At 29.4% G+C, this 7062-nt stretch overlaps 1 pseudogene; it reads right to left on the bottom strand.

Annotated features, from left to right (window-relative positions):
- Window positions 1–4507: 4507 nt before the first annotated feature.
- LOC149514096 (uncharacterized) lies at window positions 4508–5416 on the bottom strand (annotated as a pseudogene).
- Window positions 5417–7062: the final 1646 nt, after the last annotated feature.

Raw genomic sequence — 7062 nt, forward strand, 5'->3', positions numbered from 1 at the left:
AGTTAATTCATGTAGTGGTTTTAAAGAGGTGAATTCAATAATACCTTCTCTTATCTTTTTATTGTATCATCCTTTGTTTTAGTTAATATTTTTTTTATTTAAAATAAAAATAATAAAAGTATTAACCAAAAGAAACTTAAAGTAAATTAAGATTTGGTAATTTTAATTAAGTTCGAGGGCAAACACAAAGAAAAAGAAAAAAGGAGATGACATTTTATAAGGAAAAAGAAAAAACATACTAAAAGTTAGAAATAAAACATTCACTACATGGGTTTTGGTTTTTAGTAGCCTTTTTCTTTTTATGTTTAGCGGCATTTATAAATGTCACTAAAATATTTGTGGTATTTGCGAAAAATGCCAGTCAGAGTATCGACTATACATGCATCACGAAAAATAGTGATGTTTTCTATAAGACACCACTACATTAGCAGCGTTTGTATCTAGAAAATGTCGTTATATTAGCGGCGTTTGCACCTTGACATGCTGCTAATTTAGTGGCATTTTTATCAAAAAAACACCATTACTTTGATGGTGTTTGTATCATAAAAATGTTGTTAATTTAGCTTCTTTTTTAGCAAGAACACTGCTACTTTTAGTGGCATTTTTATGGTACAAACACCACTAAATTATTCATTTTGTGACATTCTTGAACACAAATGCCCCGAATTTGAGGAATGTATTTTTTTAAAATAAAAAATTTTTGTTAATAATTATTATTTTCATAAACGAGCTTAAATTCAAATACTAAAATTAATATAAACTTAATTCACATTCAAATATGCATATGATTAACACAAAATTTAATAATTAGTATAATAACATTCAAATTTTTTTAATACATTAACAAAATAAAAATTGAAATGTATGAAATTAATTACTGCATACATTTTGAAGGCTACCAATTGATGAAAAAAAATTTTTCACCTTGGCCACTAGCGTGCTCAAGAACCTATTGAATAATAGCATACAATTTTTAATACTTCATTGTAAGCTTTTTTTAGATTAAAAAATATAAATATTTACTAAATACAATACCTGAGTTGGATGACCACCGAGATCAATTCCTGAAAATTGTTGTTACATAAAATTCATAAGATGATCGAATCGATCATGCAACTGCTGAAATTTTGCATGCTCTTGCTCCATTCTAGTACGTTCTTCCTTAATTTTGGCACGCTTCTGTTCTCTTTTTGTTTCTATTTGCTGGAAACATTGCATAGTTTGCAACTCTTCTCTCAATATCGAAATGTCTCGCGAAGACTGACTTACTGAAAATATAAATTGCTGAGAGCTACGTCCATAATAGGTAGATGGTGTTGGACCCAATCCAAGGCCTCGGACCTATCCATGCCTTTCTTTTCTAGCAACTTCTATGAATATTCGATTTTCTAATTCTTGCATGTTGAGAGAACCATCAAATGTTACTTCAATCTCAGCAGCCATTTTCTCTTTCGCTTTTTCCTGTAAATTAGTCATATACAACTATCAAGTTTAATGATTAATTGATAATATGTTAAAATATTTACTTTATGTTAAAATAGATATTACAAATTACCATAATTTCTTGTGTTTTGACATTCATGTAAAATTCATCTTTTTTTTTGTGTGTTAAGTGAAAAAGTTTCACACGTCCAATTTGACTACCCATCTTAATCTCCTATACAAAACATATGTTATTTGATAAGATACATATCAACCATAACTTATTCATGCATATCATGCCTATCAATCAAGTTCAAAATTTTTGAATAATTTTAATATCATATATTTATATTTTGGCCCCTTTACAACGTAATAATCTTAAACAGATGCAAAAAATAAAAGAATTTTGGCCTTTTATACATATCGATCATGGCAACCAAATTCAATTATTTGGACAAGTTTAATATCATGGATTGAAGCCATTCAAACTGTTGAAAGCCATCCAAAAGTTTAATTTGTATTTTTGTCTTTTAAAGGCAAAAATAATCCCAAGTAGACATAAACGACAACTTTTTCACCCATATCAATGTAGAAACCAAATTTAATCAATAAGACAAGTTTAATATCAAGTATTGAAGCTATCCAAACTATTTAAATTGAACAATAACAAAAAATTTGTAATTTTACCTAACTAGACGTAAACAATAACTTTTTCATACATATCATCCGTCTCAACTAAGTTCAAAACTTTCGATAAGTTTAATATCATGTATTGAAACTATCAAAACTATTAAAATAGTACAATAACTGTTAATTTGTATATTTACCTTTTAACGGCTTAAAAAGTTCATTCATTAGAATAAGTTTAAAATCATAAACTTACTATTTCTTTTTGCATTCTTGCAAAACTTTTTGATCCACTTGTGTGCCTATATTTCTATTGCTTTCTGCTACCAATCCTAATATGTTCTCTTTCCTATCATAAAAAATAATTGGGTATAGAGTAGAAATACAAATATTACCAACTTAAAGCATAAAACACTTTCATTATTTCATTCTACTATACAAAGTTACAAAGTAGTACCTCTCCTTTTTCTTGAGAACCAAAATCTAACTAATTGTTCATATTGCCACCTAATCACATTACGGGGTAGATTTTCCATCATCACCTCTACAGTTGTATTCCTATCGAAATACTTATTCTTCAAATTATGCTTATAATCTTTTCATTTCTTTTCGAATGATTTAAACACAAATGAAGTTGGTATTTCAAGTACAAATCTTGACTGTAATTATACAAAAAAGAAAAGTTTTAATCAATAAACCAAATTTAAAAATAATTAATTTTTTTATATATAATTAGTTATACTAATACCTCAATAAAGTTTAAAGCATCAAACTTTACTTCTACTGAAACTTTATGCCATGTTTCATAATGAATAGGCAATTTCATTCCATTACGGGAAAGTATGCCTAGAAATCCAGCCAACAATTAGTGTCTTCACCAATTGGTTGCCTATCAGAGTTTACAGACACTACAATAAGCTCTTTCAAAAGTAGTGCAAACAATTCCTTCAAAGTTGTTCGGCCTCTGGTCCTCCATTGACCATTGCTATCAACTGTAAAAATTAAAAAATAAATTTGTAAAATGGCAATACTTTTATCATTATAATCGATTTGTAAATATGGGGTATATGATACCTACATTCAAATTTAAAGCATAATCAATTGATAGGATACTATCTAAACCTAGACCTCCCTTATTGTCAAATCCAATATCAATTAAAGAGTTATAAGTGATTGAGTTAGATCTGATAGTACATTCATTCCCCTCAAAAAGATTAAAACCCTAAACGATTTTAAACTAATATCTCCAATATATATTTCTTTCAATCTACTCTTCCACATTGTAGCTTATCTGCATCATCAAAGCGAATATATAAAAGATATTAGTTTAGAACAAATATAAAGACATTGAGAAGTTAAGAAATCATAACCTATAATACAAAAAGAACATATCAATTTAATTAAATTAAAAGATAATGTATGATTTACAATACAATAAATATACAATAACGAATGTGACATTAATTACATACAATCATTTACTATATTATGTCTTAAACACTCGAATTACAAAATATAGATGATCCATCATTGTTCATAAATGTCTTCATTAACATCTTCGTGGTCCCATTAAGCATAGGTGTTGGAGATATTTTCATCCAAGTTTTGTTTAGCAAAAGGATAACATTCAATTCCATGTTCAACATCATCTCTTGTATCTAACCCCATATCAAATAAGTCTCTAAGTGTGTTTCAAAGAACAACAAACCAACCCAATTCTTTGGGATCTTCAAAATAAAAAAATTATTGGACTTGAGATGAAAAAACATAAGGTTCATCGATGAGTTTGTTGTCCAGTGTGAATTAATCGAGAAAAATTTACAAGTGTAAATCCATACCTCTCGTACTATTCACATCAGCCCAATCACACCAAAATAAGACATCTTTCCACTTGCCAGAATAATCTAACTCAATGATGTCATTAATCAAGCCATAATAGTCAACATTTCCCTCTAAACAGTTTGTGTCCCTAGCACTAGCATAGCTAGTAGTTGATAAAGTAACAACTCCTAAATTTTATGTACTGCTAAATCTCTCATGAGATTTAGTGTGAAATCAAAATCCATTCATAATGAAACCTTTGTATCATTTCATAATCCTTTTCAGACCTTGTGAAAGATACTTCACCTCTTCACAATAAGGCTTCCATTCTAAACCTATAAAAGTGAAAAAAGTATATATATATATATATATATGTTATTAATGTTAATTATACCATAAGCATTCTATGTAGATTTCTCATAAAGGGAAGTGTGGCATTACTTACAGTTGTTCCTAACCATTCATGAAAGTTTTTGGCGAACAACTTATCATGCTCTCGAGGGTTTGATTGTCGATAATGTGCAAAAGCTCTCAAATTATTTCTATACTCACTACAAAGCATCATGATAAAGTATTAATAATAAAAAAATATAATAAATTATGCTTAATGTAATGAATAATTTTCTTGCTAAAAAACTTATGTGTGAAATGATTCAATAGAGTCATGATGAAAAAGAACATATCAATGTGCTTGTGCCCAAGATTTATCATCTAATTCCACCATTTCAGCTTTGTCTATTGGTTGTCCAAAACTTTGAAAAAGATAACTATAGGCAGAGTTATGTTGCTGCATACCAATATTTTTCAATGGTCTATTAAATTTCGTTTCAACATCTTCCAAATAACGAGAACAAAATGTCATACACTCTTCTACTAAATATTCTTCAACAATAGAACCTTTTAGATAGTGTTTGTTGCGACAATAAGACTTTATCCTCCCCAAAAACCTATCGCATAAAACATTAATCATATATCTTTTTAACTAGAGTGGCATGATCATCAATAAAATCGTAATCAATCTATTAAACAATAATACCTTTCGATAGGATACATCCATCGATAATAAATCGGCCCACCAACTTTTGTTTTGTATGGAAGGTGGATAACCAAATGCATCATAATTGTGAAAAAGTTTGGAGAGAAAATCTTCTCTAAATGGTATGAAGTAATCGCGGCTCGATCTTGAAGTTTGTTAAGCTCTTTCACATTCATACATTTCCCACATAGAGATTTAAATATGTTACTCAATTCAATTACCATAGAAACGACTTGCTTTGACATTGATGAACATAAAGCAATTGGAAGTAAGTTTTACATCAAAATGTGATAATCATGTGACTTTAATGAAGAAAGTTTTTGCTCCTTCAGATTCACACACCTTGATATAATTGATGCATAGCCATCCGAAACTTTGACATTTTTCAAAACCTTGCAAAATACATCTTTTTTAGATTTAGAAATCCCAAAACAAACAACAGGCAATCGATATTTGCTATTAAGAAGCAACTTTGGATAAAGGTCAGGGTGAATACCCATATCAACTAGGTCAAGCTAACTTTTTAAGTCATCTTTTGATCTTCTATTCATCTTGAAAATTGTTCCAATAAAATTTCACAAACATTCTTCTCTATGTGCATCAAATCAAGGTTATGACATAATAAATTATATTCCCAATAAGGCAACTTAAAAAAGATACTTATTTTTTTCCACAATTTAAACTCATTGGGGTCATCTTTTTGGTTGTTCGCTTCATCATTTTGAACATCAAGATCACCAACGTTAGTATCAGTATCACCAATTTGCATAATATGAGGCCACGCACCTTTAAAGATGTCCCTCACTCTTTTTTTTTATGGAGTCATTTTTTCATAAGTGAAATTGATATCTTTTAACTTTGACAAGATATTAGACCCACTAATGGGTAAAGGTGATCTTTTCAATTCTTTAGTTCCATCAAAGAGATGTTTTTAGAATCTAAATCAATGATTATCATCTAACCATCGATGATGTCTCCTATAATAGAACTTCCTACCATTAGATAACCACTTCAAACATGTCTGTGCAGCATAACATTGACAACCATAATGACTTTTTGTACTCTAATTAGATAAATTAGCATAAGTAGGAAAATCGTTGATAGTTCATAATAAAGCAACATGCATATTGAAGTTATCTTTTTTTTATGCATCATAGGTCCCAACTCTTTCCCATAATTGCTTTAACACTTTAATAAGAGGTTGCAAGTAGATGTCTATATCATTACCCAGACCTTTTTCTTTGGAAATTATCATAGATAATATAAATGACTATTGCTTCATAATAATCCATGGTGACAAATTGTAAGAAATCAATACAACTGACGAAGTACTATAAGAAGTACTCATCATTTTGAACAGGTTGAATCCATCAAATGCAAAGTATGAAAACCTAGAATGAAATGATTTACATGTCAAAAAATCTGCAGGATGCCTCAATGATCCATCATCTATCTACTTTTCATGATGCCACCTCATTGAATTTGCAATTTTGGAAGACATGAAGAGTCGTTGAAGTTTTGGTATGAAAAAATAGCGTAAAACATTAATAGGCTTCTTTTTGACACTGGCCTCATCACCATCCTCATTCAACCTTTCATCAAGGTTTTTATCCACCCAACAAGAAATACCACACACATGACAAGATTCTTGATTTTTTCTATCACCCCAATATAACATGCAATCATTGGGATAACTATTAATTTTCTTATATCCGAGACCTAAATCCTTGATCATCTTTTTTTATTCTTTATAAGATTCAGGGATTTTTATATAAGGAAACATTTTTTTCATAAACTCTTATAATAAAGTCAAAGAGTTTCCCGTCCATCCATAAAAGCATTTCAAGTGAAAAAGATGAACACAGAAAGATAACCTTGAATGCTTTGAGCGCTCATAAAGTTTTTCATTTATATCTTCAAGCAACCTATAAAACTTTGAGGCTTCTTCTTTAGGTTATTGGTCACCTATATCTATCCCAAGTTCACCAAATTCATTCATTTCAACATTAGACTGATTAAATCCATCATTTTAGGGAAAAAGATTATGAAAATATTGGTTATGAATGTTAAAAGCATCTTGTCATCTGCTATAAAAAGATCATGTTGGTATCGGAGAGCTCTTGAAGTTGAAAAAACTCTAGTGAAAGACCTTGATG

The sequence above is a fragment of the Durio zibethinus genome, chromosome 17 (assembly GCF_047325235.1).
Source record: "Durio zibethinus cultivar Kanyao isolate XHJ-2024 chromosome 17, ASM4732523v1, whole genome shotgun sequence".
In the NCBI taxonomy this organism is placed as follows: domain Eukaryota; kingdom Viridiplantae; phylum Streptophyta; class Magnoliopsida; order Malvales; family Malvaceae; genus Durio; species Durio zibethinus.